A 21490-nucleotide genomic window follows, 5' to 3' on the forward strand; every position below is an offset into this window, starting at 1 on the left:
TGTATAAGAGACAGGGCAAGCGGCCGCGCCCGGCCCCGGCAGGACGCGCAACCCCCCATGCTAGGACGGAACGGGTCCCCTGGGAACGGGGATGAACACCTGGAGACACCCCGGGAAAGCACGCCGCGAAGGATGTGCAAGCGACCAGTGGAAGTAGAGGGGGGCTTCCTCCTCAGAACGAGCGCTTAGGAAACGCAGGGGAAAATGAACAGATGAAAATGAGTGGACGAGCAGACGTGCTACAGTTACTATAAAGAGGAAAGACGCACATTATGATGAACCAAAGCTCCAGTCACTATTAAGAGGAAAGACGCACATTATGATGAACCTAAGCTCTGCTAAGGCAGCTGTAGTATGCCTCCTGCAGAATCCAGCAGCAAGGCTACTTCTGCAGAACAGAAAGGCAGCATCCGGCGTGAGGGAGGCTGAAACCACCACACCCCAACTAGGTGTTTCGGGATTTCAACCAAAAGGTAGATTTAACAAGATGCCATTCTTCATGTTCATCCCACACAATACTTGAAAATTCCTGCATTTTCAAGGGACTGATTGAAAAATTTCTCTCAAGAGGACGGCTCTTAAGTCAGCTTCATTACTTGCAATCCCAAAACTTCCTTTTTAGTGTATATGTGGAATCTAAGTATATATTTTCTCATTGCTTCAACATAAAAAATGCACAAAACAATTGTTCCTGATTTCAATATTAAAACTTTATTCATACCAGGACTTGGCAATAATATATAAACCTCAAGTCAATAGCTGAAAGGGAACGGCACGTTTTTCTCACAGTGCATTTAATTAAGCTCTCAAAGGTTTTCATTTTAAAAGACTTTTTTAGAATTTTATTTTCTCCTGTTTCTTCAGTAAAATAGATCAGAAGAGTTCTTTGCATGGTCCAATGGGAATATCTACAAGAAAGCATTAGAAACTGGATTTCCAAGCACTTTCCCAGCTCAGTTACCAAATGAATTTCCTTCACTGGTGCTCAACCATCTGCAAAGCCTGAGAAGTGTGTAACTGCATTTTCAGCATGAAAAGTGTCCTCTGTATGGATTTAAAAATTGTGTGTGCATAAAAATTAGAAAGTTCAGTGATAATCTGAGTCAACCTTGACAAGGGAAACTAGACAAGAATACAGCAGCTCATCAAGCCTCCCAACAATCCCACTAAGTCACTGTTCCCAAGGCTCAGTCATGCTACTGGGAACAGAGGAAACAACTATACATGGCCTATACTGGTACCCAGCGCAACTCTGTCTAGTCTTATAATCTGGCAGACAGTCAAACAGTGGTTACACCCATTTTTTTTATGCGCAGCACATTTTCCTTCCCCAGGGAGCTCCTCAGCAGAGGGGACTGAAGCTGCTGCTGCTCCCTCTTCAGAGCCATCAGGACCCAGGCCGAAGACAGGGCAAGTGAGAGAACCCCACCACTGGGTGTAATAAAAGCACAGTGGGAAACTACTCCAGTCAGGAGATTTCAAAACAGTCACAAACATCCACTACTTTCTTTAGGCTACATTTTCCCAAGGTCAGCATAATCAGGGTTTGCCTATTAGATTGATATTTCTTCAGAAAATACATACTTCGCAAAAGGCCAAGTTAGCTGTTATTATTACAGTGACATACAGTGTCATTTACAAGCTCGAATTATTTTGGAATAATTTTTCTGTCAGTGCAAAGCAGCCAGAATGCACGGAATTTGGCTCCACTGATAAAAGTAGCAAACATTTGCTTTATGTTCCATGTTTGCGGGAGGGGGGAGCTCATTTTGAAAAGGTCAAAATTTACAGGGGGAAAAGGTAGGCTTAAATCCCAAAAATGCAGCAGGTTTAGCTCTGTCCCTTTTAATCATCTGGATTGTAGGAGCCTGGCTGACACCGAATTAAGGAAAACTGAAACCAGATGGTGTAATTGCAGTTTTCTATACTGATCTTTTAAAGCAGCACTGACACACTTGAAGAGAGGTAAAACATAGTTATGTGAGGAAAGCACCAACATACTGCAACCTGTAAGTGAGAAGTTTCAAAGCATTAAAATCTTTGATGGCTTTATGGTAACAGTAACTGGCAAACACAATGTGCAGTGAAAATACCTTCCTTTCTCCATTAAATTATCCTTGGACTTTTTCACTTTCTTCTCTTCCTCCTTCTACCAGCAGGAGTCCCACAGACATTAGGGCACAGTAAGAACTGATAAAAGACTTATACATGGTAGGTTATTTCTAATCGGAGTTAATGAAAAGTCTTCCATTGCAAGACATCAGAAAGCTATTTCAGAGATATTCCTCTACCAATAGCAAGTCGGCCCTATTTAATGGAAGCTTGGAAAGTACACTGTCAACTTGAATTTGTACCCACATAAAAAAAAGAGTTTAGAAACCCATAAAACTAGTAGGAATGTTTACACAATTTTAAAACTTTCCAGCAAGAACTGTAGCTATTAAACAAATCAGCATGTCTCAGAGTGTTTGCAGCCCAAACATTGAAACATTAAGTACCCAGGAATATAATTTGCCATCAAACACTTTTTTAAAAAAAGATGCTCTTTATTGTCATAAAAGTTCCAGTAAAAAAGGTAGGGACAAAGGAATCTCATGAGTGAGTACTGAGTGTGGTATAGACAGAGGGTTACAGGTTTGCAGGGCTAGATCCTAAGCAGGAGTGGTGCTGGTTGTCATGCCAACTGGGGACTGTGATTAGGGTTTATAAATTTGCAGTAGCCCTTTTAAGGGCACTTTAGGCCTTCAGGATACGGATCTGGTGAAGAATCATAGCTCCAGTGAAGTCAACAGCAAAAATTCTTCAGTGCACACAAAGAAACCCTACTTCTTCTGTTTCAAAGACTGCCAGTACTCATATATAGACTCTAGTAAATTGCTTGTATAGTGCAGCCAGAATATGTTCTAATAGGTGATGAATTCTTCTCCTTTTTTGGCAAAGTCCCTTTTGAGGAGCATAGCAACTCAAAACTGGCCCATGTCAGTTCACAGCCAGCGCATCCCCTTTCTGAATGATACCACTAAGTATTCCTAGCTGCAGGCCACCAGACCCCTCAACACAGGTCTGAAAATGAGGTGCTGCTTTGAAAAGTGTCTCTTCACAGTGTCCCTTTTTTTCCTAATGCAGGCAGCAAGTAGGATTCCTTCGTAATGGTCAGCCCACTGGAGACTGAAAGTCAAATCAGATCTTTTCTCAGCCCTACTGCAGATTTAGCTTTTTTACAGGGAAAACATGACACCAGTTCAATTAATGATTCACTACTCAGTAGAGAATACATCTCAGCTTCTCTTAGTGTTATTAGATTTATGAATCTTTGAAAACTTGATTATCTGTGTTACCACTTCAGTCAGCAACCAAGATTCAACATACACCAGAAGGTAAAAGAGAGAGAACAAAATTGTTATCTTCAGAGGGGCTTTCAGATATCATAATCACACTCTGCATAGCAGAAGTTTTCTTTATCATCTCTCCAATCACAGTGTAATCCAGAAGGAATGGAGGGAATTGCACTGTGTCCGTTGCTGTTACCAGTTCACATCAATGCAGTTACTAGATGTAATGATCTATTTTATGGCCCTTCACAACTGTGTTCTTCAGGGGACAGCCTTCCCATCCACTTGAATTTGATAAATACATATGTAGTATGAATGACTCTCAGGTTTAGGTATGGAAAATTCTTTGCATTTGCCTCCTGAGAAAAAGGAGGATGAAAACATAACAATTAGTTTATTGTCTGAGGATACTCTTCAATAAGTTCACTCCCCTTTGAGTGAAAAGTCAATATGTTTATGCTGAAGAGAGCATCATATAGCAGCTCCTTGTCCTTCTGTCCCTGTATGACCTATTAAACTGTCCCTCCTGTTCCATCACATATAGGAAGAGCATCAGTAGAAATGTGAAGATGCCCTGTAGTAATTTACTATTATAAGTGCCAGTGTATATGAAAAAATAAATACCACATATTGGTCTGATTAATGCATGCTTGTCATATTGATTTATTTTCCTAAAGGCCTGTGTGGGGTTCACACAAGGCCACTACTCACGGGTACTTAAGAGTAGCTCCAGAGGAGCCAGCATGTGGAGAATGTACTTGGGATGGACATGAAGGTCACAGGAGTGCACCTATTTCTAAAACCATGACAGAGATTGCAAACACCATGAATTTACCACACAAACCAAAATGTTCCCCTCCCCATGAGAATTCCAGAGCATACCTCCAGCCTGAAAGTCTGCACATGGGACTCATCCTGGTTGTATGTGATTATTCCCAAGAAGTAAATTCCTTCCTCTTCAGAAGCATCTTTCATACCCTTAAAAAAGAGAAGTGAGGAAGGATGACATTTCCACCATTCTGAAGAGAAAAACCATGGCAACAGCCCCAATGGCTTTTGCAGTCCCAGTCACAAGTCTCAGGACTGTCACTGGGCATACAAGCAAGAGGAACCAGCAGCCTAAGTAAAGAGAACCAAAAAAGGAGCCTTTCAAAATGACTCACTACAATGATAAAAAAATGGAACTTGCATAGATAGCTAAGTTCTTTGGAGCACTCATGATCTCCTCTGTCTGCAGTTCTGCTTTAGAAATGTGAGCCAGCGTCACAGCATGTGGGCAGATGACTCCAGATGTCTTTCTCGTGACATATCCCTGCAATCCATCCATGGCTCAGCAGTTTCCTTGGTCATCATCCATCTGAAACAGGGCACAACAGGGAACACTGAACCATGTTCCAAATGACAAGATCCAGACTACGCAAACTGCTCTTGTGGCATAGAAATCTCAAGATCCAAAGGCCACCAACAAAACAGAGGAAAGACAGACTGACTGTTTGGCAAGCAGGTCTTGTGGATTTTTTTCATATGGAGGACAGAAATCAGACTAAACCCGTTCCAGTGCTGTTTAAGACAGTTATGGAACAGTGCTAGAAATGCTGCTCAATGTCCACATAAGAACCTCCATCATGGATATATTTGACACCAGATTACCAACATGGGGATTTTTTTCTACGTAATTTTGCTCCTTAGTGGAGACAGAGCCAAATAGGGTGAGTCCACAGGTCTTTAACACTCTATACAGGTTCTCTCAGATCTCCCCAACATCTGGTGAGCATAACAACCTCTACCTTTCTGACATGAGATCTCCTGGTGGAAGTACAGCCACATACACAGCCTTGCAGGTATGAATGGAGACGAAGCAGCTGAGTTCAGCTCGAGTCTTCGCTCCAGCCTGCTCCTCTACCTTTGCAGCAGATGCATGCTTTTGTGGGCAACTCAAGTACATACCAAACATATATATCTCATGCAATGTGAATGAAATCAAAAGGCCTGTGAAAGAGTTAATATTAGCTGGGTCCCAACTGCTCAATAATAATCCATTTTAAAAGGAATGTTTTAATTTAAACATAAATAAAACATCAGCAAATGTTACTAAAAGACAAAAATATGATTTCTGTAACTTCAGAAATCTCAAGCACTTAAAAGACATAAATGCATGTCTAAACACATCGGTTCTCACAAAAAACCCCAGATTTTTGAAAGCTATAAAAAGCACATATTTCATCAGAACAGTAATGGTATTTGCACACAATTTTATCAAAATTCAACACTACATGCTTTCTTTGCTGTGAAATACAAGCAAACTCTTTCTCAAGAAGCAGGAATTATCAGCATTTTCTAAAAATCACTGGTCAGAGGATACCACATCTCTAAAAGCAACTTGTTGAATCCACTGGTGAGAACTGAAGTTGTAAGTCAACAGTAATGGTCTTATGTCTGAAGGATATGTTTAAACTTCATGAAGTCAGAGGTCCTGCACTTGATGTGCCATGTTTGTTTACTATAAGTGACATAATGGGGGCCACACTGGCACTTTTTCAGCTATGGTTGTTTGGTTTGGAATTATTAACCTACCCCAACTTGGTTTCAGTTCAAAGCTGTTGTGGAATTTGTTTCAGCTTTCCATTTTGACCCTCAAAAGAGCAAGATACTTATTCTTTACACCTAGCTGCCAAGATCCAAATTTGTAGTTTCTGTGTTTCCCTGGTAACAGCTGGTGATGTCACAAATTTACTAAGTGGTACAGGGAGACACTATGCTCTCTGCAGCCGTGAAAGCCTGGAAGAGAACAGCTAGCTGGCTCTCTGCCTGGCTGCCAACACCATTCACCTTCTCTGCCTGCCCAGCAATGTTTCTAGATCAATTTGGAGAGTTCCCCAGAAAGCTTGAATCCTTCTTGGCAATGGGAGTGGAAGGTACACAAATACCTGCTCTTATTTATAGTTTCTCAATCTTGAGTGTTTTGTGAGCTCAGTATGCTGAGAATTGTTTTCTAAGCAAGGTTTGTATGTGAAATGACACTCTGAGTTTTTTGTTTGTCATCGAAGTATCTGTCAACCTGCTCAGAACTGGCAGCATGCTCTGCTTCCACACCCATCATTGTTGCTAACAGAGACTGGTGAGCTTCTCCGAAAGTCAATACCCATAGCAGAGGTCGGCAACTGGTTCCTGATCAACCTGGGTTACTCTGCCCAATGCTGTGTCATACAGAAATACCTTGGGAAATGGGGAAACAAAGAGAGCAGGTGCAATGCCCTGATTTCTTACCTGGAGAATGGCATCCAGGAAACGTCCATATTCCCAGCAGAATTCAAACACACACAAATGTACTACTCCCAATGGAAGTTTCACTCTATTTCACAACAGTCACCTGCAAACATTACAGCATATGCATGAGAGAAAAAAAGCTTTCCCATTATTAAATACTAAGAGATAAAAGGAACAATCACAGAATTAGATGCATAAAAATTCTATCGTTTGTGTGCTGCAGTCACTTAGTTTCTAGCGCATACATGCAATGGAACTGGTGTTCCAGTCCTGAGATGTGGCTCAAAACTACACTGAAAAGAAACAGATCTGCATATTATTCTTCTGGATTAAGCAAAAAGTTATTTATTCTAACTCAGGGCATTTCTCTTTGAGGAATAGGCCAAGAGAAGATAAAGACTTAGGTTTGTTACAGAGCTATCGGCGTGATTGGAATCTGATTCATCTATCGATTTCAAAGCAAGATCCTCCTTGACACAGTCTCTTGTCATGCTTCAACTGGAAACTTTGAAGAAGATAGAAAGTAAGGGAATTCTGTACATAAAGAACTCAGGAGTCAGTTGGACACATATATTCCCCAGGACAGAGAGACAAAAGAGTTTTTATATTTTTCAAGGTCTGTACTCCTGATAGACTAAAAACAAGTCTACCAGAGGCAGATACAGAATTTCTGCAGAAGTTTCATCATCGCTCTACAGAAATAACTTGCCTCTCTAGTTTTATGCCTTCTTTGTACTTCTGATATATCTAGAATGAGGAAACACCTGTGCAGCACACTGCTGTGCCATATGGCTCAGAAACCATAAGCACATCCAGCTCGGGTGCCTGTACATAGCTGAGTGACCTTTAAGTTATCTCTGTCATCCAGGGCTTTACTATGGGAGATCATTGCTTGGATAATTGTCCCTGATGTCCTTTTTAGAGTCAATGCAATTGACAACACCTTCCCATTGACCAATTCCAGACCAAGGAATGAAGTTTCACTGGTGACCCCAGCTCAGCTAGACCACAAGAGTTACAGGAAAAAGAAAGAAATGTAGATGAGCAACAAGATGATGAAAGATTTTCCCTCTCCATTTCATTGTTCAGATTCAGTTTTGACAACTAACAGCAGACTAGTTTCTCACCAACTCCTGTCATAGAGGACATCTCAGAAAAGATCAAAGAACTGCACCTACAGAGAAATACTGTTCTTGTCTACATTGGCTATTCCTTTAAGTTTGGTCTAAAGCTTTTTAAAAGACTCTCCATTTGACAGATGGTGCCTCTTCTTTACCGCTTCCTTCTTCCCCTCAACTGACCAAATAATGGATTTCCTTGGGATTCCATCAACACCAAACATTAATAAAGTAAAATTACTTTGAGAGATAAGACCCCTGTAATTTCCCCCTTTTTTTATATGGCTTTAGCCTAGAGCTAAGGTCTTGCATGAAGTAAAAGAAAAACAAAACAAAACAAAAAACCCCACAAAACCCAAAGTCCCTAGACAAATAAGAGGAATTCAGAGCACAGTGATGAACTCTACAGCACTCCCTAGAAAAGATGCCTAGGAAGAATATTACTGCTAGAAAAGCAATCATCTTTGCTACTGGTGCACAGTGAGGAAAAGAAAGCCCTAGGCTGAAATTGGTATTAAGCTTATTTTATTAATTTCTGTTATTAAATCATAAAGCCCTTGAAATCATTAAGAGGCCAAACTAGGTGGCTAAGACCAATTATTCAGGAAAACACACTATGGAAAAGGAGACCACTCCTGAGTATTAGCAAGAAACATGAGGAACTGCCCAGCTTTGGTCTCATTGGGAATATGGAATTACTGTCCGAATTTTAGCATTTTCAGCAGTAATGGCTGATGGACATCCCTAAACATAAACCTTAAGGTTCTAAGGGCCCACAAAAATGGGTTTTTAGCTTCTATAATAAACATCAGAGTACCTGGACCTTAGACCCAAGAGTCAAATAAATATATAATGATTTCATTTACTGTAAGAAACAGTGAATTGTACCTGCTAATAGAGCATTAAGAGCAATAAAGTCCATCACCGTGTTACACTTAGAAATAGTAATGGCATATTTTAACATCGTGTCCTTACAAGAGGTTAATGAAATCAGGATGTGTTTTTCAAAATAATTGTCAAGTTAATCTTTAGCAGTCTGACACTAGTGACATTGAAATGAAAGAATAAGGGGTCACATAACATTAAATAGCTAACTAAGGCATATTAGTTGTAGCATAAGATGTGTAAGCAGTGCATAAAATCTACAAATGCTTCTGTGTATTTATGTTTTAAAGATGATACTGGCACGGCTAATGGTTTACACAGAAGGCAAGCTATTTTTCTAAGATCTCTGTAACCAGTTTATTCTTTCTGCTTCCACCAAGCACAGGAGATTTTAATTATAAAACAGTTAAGAGTGTTATCCTTCAGAAGATGACCCAGAATACTTGCATTTTAGTATAAACTTAAACCCTGTGCCTTTTCTTGTGCAAACTACAAGATTTCCAATAATAATTGTAATCGGTGTCTTGTGACTTTTTAGGACAAGCCTATCTTAAAAAACACAGATATTAAACTGTGCTGTCTTCACTTTTATGTAACAAGTAACAGCTTGATAGATGGGGCTGAAAAACATGAGTCAATCTTCCTTATCAACTGCAATATTTGCAGAATGTGTCAACCCAAACCATTCTATGATTCTATATTCTCCAGTGGCCACAGAACTGCCCACAATATTTTTACCTTGGTGGCAACTTATTTTTTACTGTTCTGAATGAGAGAGATTTTAAAGCTTCCTTGATACACAATAAAAAGGAGAACACTCTTCTGTCCCAAATAATGGTGAGAAGTGGATGGAATCCACTGAGAAATACCATCTTGGAGAATTTCTGAATTGGTTTCTTGAGGTTTCTGAAGCTGAGAGATGTTAAAGGTATTCTCTAAATCAAGGGATAAGTGCCAGATGTACTTAAACTTTGCATTTCCTCATTTTTATATTTTTCTTTAGTAAGCAGTGCCCCTATCTTTGTAACCCAGAATGTGACTCTGGTTTGCAAGCATAAACTGGTTTTCTTCATGTGCTGTGCCTGGCATGAAGACCGATATCAGCACAACATATCCTGCTCTCCAGAAGCAGCTATTCCATACAAGCAGGTCCCATTAGCAGAGCCAAATGCTGAGATATAAATCGAAATCTTTTCCTGAAGAGCTAATGGTTGAAGTGATGCCATTCCTGTTGAGAGCCTCATATCATCATGAGATCTTACTCAAAAGAGACTTTGTTGTCACTCTTATATGGGCCTGTCTCCATTTTCCCTCTGCCCTATCTTTCATCTCTGTCATGTATCACAGTTCTTGACACTTTGAGACTATTCCATCAGGCATACAATTACCCCTTTGTCTATGGACATGCACTTGCATTCAACAGCTTAAAAAGCTTCAAAGCCCTTACCTTGCAAGAACCCCAGGTCCCGCTGCTATGCAGATCAATAGCCAAGTTCACACAGGCAGGCAAGGTGAGACTCTCCATCCTTCAGTGATCTACAAAGAAGAAAGGACCTTTGCTGTAAATCTCATTCATTCTCTCTATCTTAAAATGGCTTTAGCTACGGGCAACTCTAAGTGCATTGTAATGTTTTGGCCTCAAAAAAAGACTCACTACTGCAATGCCAATCCACTCCTGAGCTCATGCACCAACTGAGCAAGTTCTAGTTCATGATGTAGTTACAAACAGATGCTAACTAAAGACAGCATAATTCCTAACACAAACATTTCTTCTTTAGTAGATCTGGACAGGCTGGAGTTGGCTAAGGCCAACTGTATGAGCTTTGATAAGGCCAAATGCTGAGGACTGCCCTTGGGCCACAACAACCCCAGCAGCGCTACAGGCTTGGGGAGGAGTGGCTGGAGAGCTGCCAGTCAGAGAGGGACCTGGGGGGGTGATTGACAGCCGACTGAACAGGAGCCAGCAGTGTGCCCAGGTGGCCAAGGAGGCCAATGGCATCCTGGCTTGTGTCAGCAATAGGGTGGCCAGCAGGGACAGGGAAGGGATCTCACCCCTGTACTCGGCACTGGTGAGGCCGCACCTCGATTCCTGGGTTCAGTTTTGGGCCCCTCACTACAAAAAGGCCATTGAATGACTCGAGCGTGTCCAGAGAAGGGCAACGGAGCTGGTGCAGGGTCTGGAGCACAGGTCGTACGGGGAGCGGCTGAGGGAACTGGGGGTGTTTAGTCTGGAGAAGAGGAGGCTGAGGGGAGACCTCATCGCCCTCTACAGCTACCTGAGAGGAGAGTGCAGAGAGCTGGGGATGAGTCTCTTTAACCAAGTAACAAGGGATAGGACAAGAGGGAATGGCCTCAAGTTGCACCAGAGAAGGTTTAGACTGGATATTAGGAAGCATTTCTTTACAGAACGGGTTGTTGGGCATTGGAATGGGCTGCCCAGGGAGGTGGTGAAGTCCCCATCCCTGGAGGTGTTGACATAGCGCTGAGGGATCTGGTGTAGTTGGGAAATGTCAGTGTTAGGTTGATGGTTGGACTAGATGACCTTCAAGGTCTTTTCCAACTTAGATTCTATGATTCTGTGATTCTTTATTGTGCTCCCAGCGGTCGTATCCACACCTGGCAGAGAAGCTTTCAGAACATTTGACAGCTGGATCTCCAAGTAAGCATACTTCTCACTTCTGTCCAATATTGCATTTCAGTATTATCACATTGTATAAACTCTGCTGAGATCTGAGATCAACCTTCAACACATTTTGGGGTAAACACCCCAAAATAAAACTGAGCCAATCACATTAAAACCACATCTCACTTCTTATATACCTATCAATAAAAGCCACACAATTGCAGGTATCTGTGCTCCAAAGCAGATACACACTGAAGATGTGCAGGGGGTCTAGAACCATCAGCACCAGTGAGCAGACTCAGTGGCTCTTGGTGCTGCGTTAACACAAGCTAACCTTGAAGAACATCTGATACGGAGATTAGTCAGGGAAAATTTTAAACAACCAAACATCAAAATACAGTTAAACCTCACTAATTCCCATCTGTGTCTACGAAACTTGATTTTGTTAATTAGCAAATAACAACTGAGTTGAAATGGGAGCCTGTACTTTACCATGTACTAATAAATTATTTTTAAAAGGTCATATTACATCTTCCTATATCATCAACATTCACAGCTACAAGAACATTAATAAAAGATGAGTTTGTGTTTATATGTGTATATCTGTGTGTGTCTGTATTGATATACACACTAATATATATACATTTCTTTAAAACTCTGTGCTCTGAGCTTAGAAAAGCTCCACTCTGAAACCTCAAGAGTAGAAGTGGAAAAGCTTTTTGCACAGGGTAGAAGATAATAGCAATTGTCTGCTGTAGTGTCATTCAGATTCCAGAAGAGACACTTAACAAACCTGAATAGGTAAATGTCAGTAAAGAGAAAGTAAAGCGGGGCATTGTTGCTGCTCGGGGAAAGAGTGGCTTTCACCACTACTTGTCACTAACTTCCAGCCTTAAGTCTCTGCAAGGAGGAACCAGCTCTCAACTATTCAATTTTTAAGTATTGGTATACATTTTCTCTGGGGTTCTTGCCCTTCTCTCATGCCTGCAACTATGAATCGGGATTTACTCCATGCAAGCAAAACCAGGGAGAAGAAACTCAGGTCTTCCATCTGTTTTTTATGAAAAACATTTGCAGTTACTCTTTACCCTTTTATGATGACAAAGCAATGTCAGAGTTTAACTTCATCAGCTCCTTCACCTTCCTCAAATAGTGACATTTGATGCAATCACCATAAGGAAGTTTAAAAAAGAGTAACAGCAGCAATAACAGCCGTATTCTGAACTGACCTCTTCTGATTAGGAAAATGTCATGTAGCTGTCAACAGCTAAGAATATCATGTAGATGTAACACTTCTCTTAACTGGAGACTTCAAAAGGCCACATACACGACATAGACTTCTGGTAGTGAGGGGCTGAGCAGCCTGTGGGCAGAACTAGCACCAGTACTCTTGAGTCCAACAACATAACTAATAAATACCAATATTGTGCATCAAGAATATGACTGTGCTGACTGAGATGCAGTCAGGATCCTAAGGCTGTTTTGAAGCACACATAGTTTTGTAGAAAGAACGTTATTAAGTTCTTTTTTTTCCATTTTATCTTAAATATTATTGATATGATTTTTCTCACAGTGATCAAATATTACTGTGAGAAAGCTCTAATACTGGCTAAATGAAATAAAGAGATCATATATTCATTGTTAACCCTTGCATAACAACTTGCTTTATTTTTATGTCGCTGGTACTACTATACCAGTAAAAAAAAAAAAAAAAAGAAAAATAGCACAGCAAAAGATTGCAAAGTGATAGCTTTGATCAGATTGCCAGCAATTTGACATGAGTATATTCTGAACTATAATATAAAAACCCCTTATCACACACACACCAAAACATCTTATTAGAGACATGTCTATTTTTAACAGCATCCAGTGTCTGACAGAGGCAGATTTCATCCTCACCTTTCACATACAATAAGGAAGAGGAGGGAAAAAATAAAAGGAAGCAAAAAGAAGCAAAGCAGCAGATACATTTAGTGTTCCCTTTACCAAAATAAAGCTTAGCTTATTTGTAGCTTTTGGCTTTCAGCCTTTCCTGCTAAGCTGATTGAATTCTTCAGGAAATGATGCATGAGGGGAGGTTTCCAGCCAGATCTGTTGAGGAACTGAAGAATCCCAGGAGGGTGATGATAAGCTGAAGTGATGGGTATGATAGGAGGCATTGCAGATATAGATAGGAAGAACAAACCAGTTTCAGCTAAACACATCCAAAATGCACAAGCCTGAAAGTGCATTTAGACACTATCAGCCTGGAAAGATGCCTGCTTCAGCAGAAATGACTCGTCAGGGGGAAGCAGCCACTTTAGGACTTTTTAATCTGTATTTCCCAACTGCTGCACTGTAGGCATTCCTCCTGGCAGCATTATTCACTTCACTGCCCATATGCCCGATCGTAATGGCTGTCTCTTGGCCATATTACTTACTACTTTTATAAGACAGCAGCCTTCCAGCTGCATGACATATGTAGCCCACAGGCATATACTTTTAACATATGCTGCATCTTGTCCTTTACACTGCTCCTATTAAGCTAACACAAAATGAGGAGATTGGCACTGCTCTGTCCTCTAAACAGTCAGTATGTAGGTCCAGGAGCAAGAACAGAAAGCTCCCAGTGTTGCAAGCCTGGCCTGAAGGATTAGGAACAGTAAGGATTAAGCATTGCCATGTGTCTAACCATGCCCTCATGCTGAGTGTTCTTGCCTTGGCTTTTCCTTGTAAATTACCTTTCTTTTAACCTACTTTTTCCATTCAAATAGAGAAGTGCTCCAGAGTACTCTTGTAAAACTCGTTCTGAATAAATAGCCAATGACACTTTAAATTAGAGCACATCACTGTCAAGCCCATGAGACTTACCAGAAGGCAAAGTACAGACATAAGATTTCCATGAGCTATTTTTGACTTTTACCCATTTAAGCGACAATTGAATCAGAGCAGCATTTTTACCACAGACCAAGATCAAAGACTTGAGTGTTTCACCTGGCTGGCTAAAGAAATTTTATCATTCCTTTGGTCATTCTTAGTCAGTTTTGTCTTTGCGGTTCAGCTAGGAGACTTGCATTCTGCATTAAGCATACAGTTGTGCAAAAACTCTTTGTTACTTCTCCAATGGGTTGTGTAGAAAGCTCCTAATCCCACCATCCCGTATTTACTGCATTCTTAGCATCACGTTAAACAACTATAAAGATCTCTAGTTTATAGAAATAAAAAGTGGAAGCAGTTAGTCAACCCTAACTCTTTCTCACTGATATATACACCACATACATATGTACCCACACAACAGAATCTGCTGTGTTCAAAACACAGATGACCCAGTGAGTCATAATCATGTACTGAAAGATTTAAAATAGAACTATCCTTTCCTGAAACAGCAGGTCAGGAAGCATTACTTTGTGTTGGGCATTGAGAACTGAGCAACCTGACTTTCATGCTACAATGCGTTCCAAAACACTTTGGGCTCATGGAGTTGGTGGTTCTCCACTCAAATCTATGCGTAGTCTGCACATAGAAGAAAGCAATATATAGAAGGGAAAATTAGGGATGACAGACTGCTCTAAAAAAACTTTTGAAGAAAATAAAAATTGCTCTTCTATCTCTCCAGCTGTCTTCCCCACAAAGGTGTATGCTGTGGGTCTCCATTTCATGTTAAGCTGCAGCTTCATTCCTGACAGAGCACTGTGCAGAGGCTCAGCATTACTTACAAGAGTCAGTCTTGGCAAAAGGGGAGAAAAAAGAGACTTTCAATAACTGGCATTTTTTTTAGCAACTTCAGAAGTGCTGGGAACAAAAGAACCATCCTGACTGTACAGCTGCAAAACTGGAAAGCAGTTTATGAAAGTCTGCTCTCATCAGGAGCTCTGAATCTGCTCTGGAAGGGCTAACATCCTCTAAGTGCTGCTGCTCTTTTTCCAATGTCTCTTCGCTTTCTATTTGACCCTGGGATTAATGCCAGGCTGTTCCTGAAGCTTTTAGACCTGCAGACCATTTGTCAAACCTCTAAACCAGAGTATGGCCACAGTGCAGAGAAGCAGGATAAATTTAGCCCATGCTGAGTTCCACAGTTGGATTCCTCTGTGATGTCCAGTGCACTTCATTTAAGACTAGCTCAGGAACCTCTATACTCCGCTGCAACACAGGCACACTCCCCCGGCTTTGTACCAAAGACACAATGCCTCTTTAAAAGGCAGTCTTGTGCTCTTGATGAAAAATCATAAAGCAGGAATCATAGAAGTGCTCCCTTTAGTCTAAGATTTTTGTGGGTTAATCTTTCACAGTAGCTGAAATGGTGAAAAGGGTCTTACAGGAGTGGTGTTTGGAAGACTGGACACCACATGTGTCAGGGCACTGCAAAGGCAGCGGGAGCTCCCCAGGGCTGGCAGGGGAGGGACTCAGAGCCAGGGCCTGCCCTAGGCCCGGCCCGAGGGCAGCCCCAGCCAGCAGGCACCTCCCTGGGGATGGGGACAAGGCCAGGCCAGGACGTGCCCCCGTGGCTGGGGGTCAGTTGAAGGCCAGGTGCGGGGAACCAGGACCAGAGACAGCCCCAGGATGGCCAGGCAGGGCCTGGGGCTGGAAAGGGGCTGAGGCCAGGCCAGGCTGTCAGCGTGCGGATCAGGCCGGGCTTGGCAGAGCCATGGCTGGGCCAGGCCGGGCTTGGCAGAGCTGGAGACCAGCTTCCTATGGCATTGCTGGGGCTGGGGCTGAAGTGGCGTCCTCATCCATGGGCAGCGGTGAGAGGAGGCCCCAGGGGAGGCTGGGCAGGGACACCGAGGGCCCATGTTAGTGTCCCACGGTCCTGACACCATGGAAGTAACAACATATGCACTTGGGGCTGTCACGGAAGGACCATGCAGCTGCCTGACACTAGACTGTATCCATCTTTGAAAGTTTTAAAACACGATGAAGAAAAAATTATATATAACTCTCCAGCAGGAAATGAAGAGGCATTTTGGTTTGGGTTTTTTTGCATTTGGCATACAGAGGGCATACTCAGCCTAAACCTAAATATAGCCTTCTGTCTGCTTAGGGACTATTTATTCTTTCTGTCTCCTGACACCGGTACACACAAAATTTGTTTAACATTCAGCAGATGCAGCACTCATACAAAACCATACAATCTGTTCCAGAGAAATCAGCGGTAATTTTAAGAAGCCATTAGCATGCTGAGGGAGGAGGACCAGCCAGCAGCACCATGACAGCCATCCCTTTCCCAGCAAGGAACCACAGTTCTCCCCAAAACACCTGAAACTGGTACTGGGAGTTGGGAAGTAAAGATAGTCAGAACCAGCTGAGGCAAGGCTAAGGTATGACTGATCAAGAGTTTTTCCACCTGACTAGTTTTTCCAATAAAAAGTCACAGACTGTGCTCCCTTCCAAAAATCACTTTTTCTGTCAGCAAAGTCAGACCCACGGCTCTCTGCCCAGCCGCTTCTAAAGCTTTTGCAGTTTTGTTTCTGCCTCCAGGAAAATGGCCTTTTTTGGATCCCTGCATTTATAATAACCACATGGAAAAATTAGCAGCCATGAAAGTTCCAATGCAAAAGCATTATATTCCATGCTTTTGGAAAATAATGACTCTGCTGTCAGTGATTAAATTAGCAGCCTTACTCTCAGATCACACATTCATCAAAAGAGTTTCATTATATATTAAATAGTGCAGTGCATATAGCCTCACTTTATTTAATAACTATTCATCTGATGGAAATCTGACAGATCTTCAACTATTAGAACTGAACTATTTCACACAGAAGATTTTGTCCATTTGCTGGCAAAATTTGTTATCAAATACAGTGAGTCAATTTAAATATATACTGTATGTGGCACACAAACATTATTCAACTCAACAATTACTAATATCCCTTTTTCCTTTGCAATATCAAGTTTTTCTATAAAAAGACACACTGTTAAAAATGAGCTGTATAATTGAGTCTCCAGGGGTGGGTTGGGGTGGCTGCCCCACATGACTGGGCCCCTGGGGTCCCCACAGGTCAGTAGGTCTTTCAGAAACCTGTGTCTCTGTGGGTTGGGGGGTGCCCCAGATGGTAGGGTCCCTGGCATTCCCAAATGCCGCGGTCCTGGGAGTCTCCATGGGTCAGCAGTACCCCAGTTGCCAGGGTCCTCGGTCTTTCTGGACACTAGGGCCCTTGCCTCTAGGGTGTGGTGGTGATGCTGGAGGTGATGTCCCATCTGTGCCTGCATTCACTGCTGTGAGGTGAGCCCAGCCTCAACATCACCTCTGCATGGCTGCTGTGGGCACAAGGACATGGTGGGGTTGGGGCAGCCAGTTGATATTGCAGCATTGGCTAGAGCATGTCGAGAAGGAGTAGTAGTCAAGGTGCAGGAAGAACTGGGACAGAAAGGAGAGAGAAGGTCATGGGAGAACACTGGGGAGATGAAGGACAGGGACACACATGGTGCCTTATAGGATTCCTGGGTGCTTTGGTCCTTCACAAAACACCACAACTCTAAAAGCAGTGTTCCAGGATGGGTTGCTGAGTCAGTTGCCCAAAGGTTTCAAGAGCCTGCCAAATATTCACAGCAATGGAACAGAAGAAGAAAGATCAGCATGAGCACAGTTGCAGGAGAGTGTACTAGGGACAGCTTGTTTGTTTTAACAGAAAATTGTCTTTTGCAATGCTTGATGCTAAAGGAGTCATCATTCCAAATTAAAACAGACAAATCAGCCAGGCTCATCTGAAAACAGGCCAGGGCTCACAGCCAACAACCTCCAAAGCAAGGAGCAATCATTGGCACTTGGGGCATCTCAGAGGTGATATGGCACCCACTCACTGAAAAGCAGATCTCAGCAAGGCACTGAGGGTGGGCTTTCCAGACCAAGTGCCCCCAGCTTTAAAGGCTGTACTAGGAAGCTGAGGCCAATCTATTAAAAAGAGCCTACCAGCTGCCAGGGGATATTCCTGCCAGGTGTCACTGCTCATCCACAGGATGAGTTTGTAAATCCAGAGATAGAAAAGGCACAACTGTTGTGACATAAAGTTGCATTTCTCTAGAAAAAACATGCAGAGAAGATAGCCATATAAACCTGAAACCTTAAGTCGTTACAAGAGCTTGGGCCACTCAGAACTACACAACCTGTTTAACAAGCTGTCATTAACACAGCAGGGATAAACCCCACTGTCACTGAAGACTGGAAGCCATTGCTGATTTTAGCAAAACCAGAAAAAAAAAAAAAAAAAAAAGAATACTGCATATCCTATGGAGATTTTGCTATTCACAGAAGAAAAAAAAAAAAAGAGAGAGAAGTAAATGCTTCATTTAATGCATGGGAAGATTAAAAACCCCAAACCCTTAATCTCTCATTTTTAAGAACATGAATGTGAATCTAATTCTCATGAAACACCTATATCAATAACTTCCTCTGTATAAACCTGTTTTTCATGCAGAGATGTGTTCCCAGTTCAGAGCCCAAAGAGAATAGGCAAGGCAGGTACTTGGATAAAAGCTAGACAAAGAAATGTGAATGCATTCTGTGGAGAAAACAGGAAAACTCTTAGCACACCAGTACACCTGTTAAGAATCATGGCTATTTACTCAAGCACTTCAATGCCTTTAAAAATATCTAAAGATGTGCAGGTGTAACTCCTTAAAGAACATTTTTTTTTTATTCTAAGAACACCAACTATAAACAGTTACAAAAGAGCACTATACACTACAAAGTCTAGTGCTACTGTGAAAACTGTAGTAACATATACCTCTGATGGTCTTAGCCAGCTGCACAAACTTCCTCTCAATCCAGTCTGCAGGCCCTTCTTCAAGAGTGCTAACTACCTATGTTGTCCCTCAGGTGGCTGCCTTTTGCCAGCGAAAAATTTAATTCCCAGATATTTTTAGTCCAGATCTACTTCCCACATCAGCACTTGAATCTGGAGATGGTTGGAAAGTGTACATGTACTTTTCTTATTCCACCCAGTAGTTTTAAGATGGTCCTCTTCCAGGAAAAATGTTCTGTCCCTCTGAACAGAATTATAAATAGGGAGAGAGAATTCAGATGTGCTGTTTCATTTTATATGCCTGTGCTCTCAGTTTCAGTAACAGCACATGCTGGGTGTGATTCAAGTCATTTGCCTGGGGTCTGCTCCCAGCACAGAACTGTTATGGAAGTAGCTTTGCATGTTGCTGCTGAGCAGCGGGTCCACTGACTCCTGATTCTTGAGCTGCATTCACTGCCAGCTGGCACTCACGCATCACGTTCAGGCAGTCCTTCTTTGCTGTTTGTCCAAGTTCTTCCTGTCCATTGAGTAGATGAGTCTGGACTTCACATAGCTGAGTTTGGGTCTAACTGGCTACAACAGTCTGAAATGACTGCTGCCTATATGCACAGACTGCACCGTGGCACGTGCCTTCTCATCCACTTCCCCTTTCCATTTAAGATCACAAGACATATCCATGGCAACTGCGGCTATTGCTTACAAGAAAACAGAGACATTAGGAAATGTCTAGAATCTCCTTCTACAGTTTGGCATCAAAACATAGGTTGTAGATCCAATGCCTCTCAGTTCCCTGGGAACCATCGACCATCTCCTTCCACAGTTTTCTCTAGGGACCCCAGGCCACTAGAGCACCATAGTTACCCTAAATACACAGCAGCAATCAAGCACAGCACTTGGCTTGAAGAGAGCCATTTCCCGCTTGAAGGATCATTGCAACATAGAAAAGACATGATGGTAGAAGAAAGACAGCATAGAAAAAAAATTAGTTCATTATACAGGAGCAAGATAGGAAATAGCAAGCAGCTTGCATTTCATATGGGCAGAAAGGTGAGGTCTAGGAGAAAAAAAATGGACGTGTTGGAACAGTCTGTTCCAGCAAAGCTCAAAGCTAAATGTGGCACAGAGACATGCTATTCACCCACAAACTCTAAACCTACTGAGGAAGCATACGCCTGTCAACATTTTGACTGATAATAGAATTAGCTTCACATTACAGCAAACCCAAAAAAGGCTTGAAAAGAGGACCCTGAAATGGAAGAGCAAAATGAAGGTAATGAAAGGGCTTATACTCTGCTGATCCTGGCTGACAGGTACTGAGGACAAAGAGGTGAGAGGGGCTGTATATTGTAAGAGAGTCTGCCACTCCCTGATATTTGTGTACATTTACAAACCCAACAGATCCTTTGGCATGACAGCAGAATGAGATTAGAATGATGCATACCTGACAAGAGAGACTCTTCTTGCTGTTTGACTAGCCATCAAAATACTCACTATGCCTTTTTTTTTTTTTTTTCTTCCCAATTATTGCTCAGACATTCATCAATGATTAGTTTGTAAACGAAGGTCAGGCTTCTTCCTTACTAGGGATACTGCATATAAACAAACGAACAGGAAATTCTAGTTCTGGAAAGAAATGTAAGAAGAGATGTTCTGAGACATCCTACTGGAATATGTGTCTTGTTCTGTAAAGCTGCAGTGATTATATTCAAGACAGAGGTTTTAGATAAGTTATGCCTCTTATTAAACCAGCTGATACAATGGGAAGAAACAGAATTTTTCCAGCCTTCTTGTGTACCTGAGAGACTGTTTTCTTTTTCCCATGACTATGTAATTCTGTCTTTTTATTACATTGTTCTACAAAGCTAACTAGATCATGCTAGTTATAAGAATGCTGCTAAATCATTGCAAATTCCCCATGAAAAGACACCACAAGCATGAAATAAAGAAAAAGTTTTAAACAAATATTTTATCTGTTCGTGCTGATTTTGGATCAAGCCACAAAGGCTCAGCACAGATGCTGTTAAGTACAGCTGAGAAAAAGGAGTCAACAACAAAAGTGTAATCCTTAGGTGCTTGACTTCAGGTAGGAGACCAAAAAAGTACCAATTATATTCCACATAGCTATAAAATGGTGTCTTGTCTTTTTCTTTTTTTTTTTTTTTTTTTTTTTTTTTTTTTTTTTTTTTTTCCCCAGAATTGGAATATTCAGCTTTCGTATCCAAAGAATAAAATCCTCACTCTTGTCAGATCTTAGCCTCACACTAAAGAGTAAACAACACAAATAGCCCTTGACCTGGCGAGCTTCAAATTGCATTCTCCCCACTTTGGGGAGTTAGTTGTTACAGTAAGTCTTGTTATTTTGATCACAGGTAGAAGTTAGGTGTTCAGCAGTTACTGATATTCAGTGGATGTTGCATGTGCGTAACCTCCACGTTATCACTATTGCATAGGCTATCCCAATAGTTATCACTATTTCATACTGAATATGAAATACCGGCTGGGTGTGCTTTTCACTGCTGAAATCTTTCCCCTTCATAGAACATG

At 41.7% G+C, this 21490-nt stretch overlaps 1 long non-coding RNA gene across 3 annotated transcripts in view; it reads right to left on the bottom strand.

Annotated features, from left to right (window-relative positions):
• Nucleotides 1–741: 741 nt before the first annotated feature.
• The window catches only part of LOC113482001, a 34097-nt gene continuing 13348 nt past the window's right edge, over nucleotides 742–21490 (bottom strand). For 2 of the 3 annotated variants that reach the window (XR_003398766.1, XR_003398765.1), the window contains 4 exons: nucleotides 10050–10138; nucleotides 6600–6702; nucleotides 5120–5321; nucleotides 742–4689 (listed from right to left, as the gene is read on the bottom strand). This is a non-coding gene — a long non-coding RNA (uncharacterized LOC113482001). The remainder of the gene's footprint in view (nucleotides 4690–5119; nucleotides 5322–6599; nucleotides 6703–10049; nucleotides 10139–21490) is intronic. The other variant, XR_003398767.1, reaches the window with a different exon arrangement.

This window comes from Athene cunicularia, assembly GCF_003259725.1.
Source record: "Athene cunicularia isolate RWA chromosome 7 unlocalized genomic scaffold, athCun1 chr7_part1, whole genome shotgun sequence".
NCBI classification, from domain to species: Eukaryota; Metazoa; Chordata; class Aves; order Strigiformes; family Strigidae; genus Athene; species Athene cunicularia.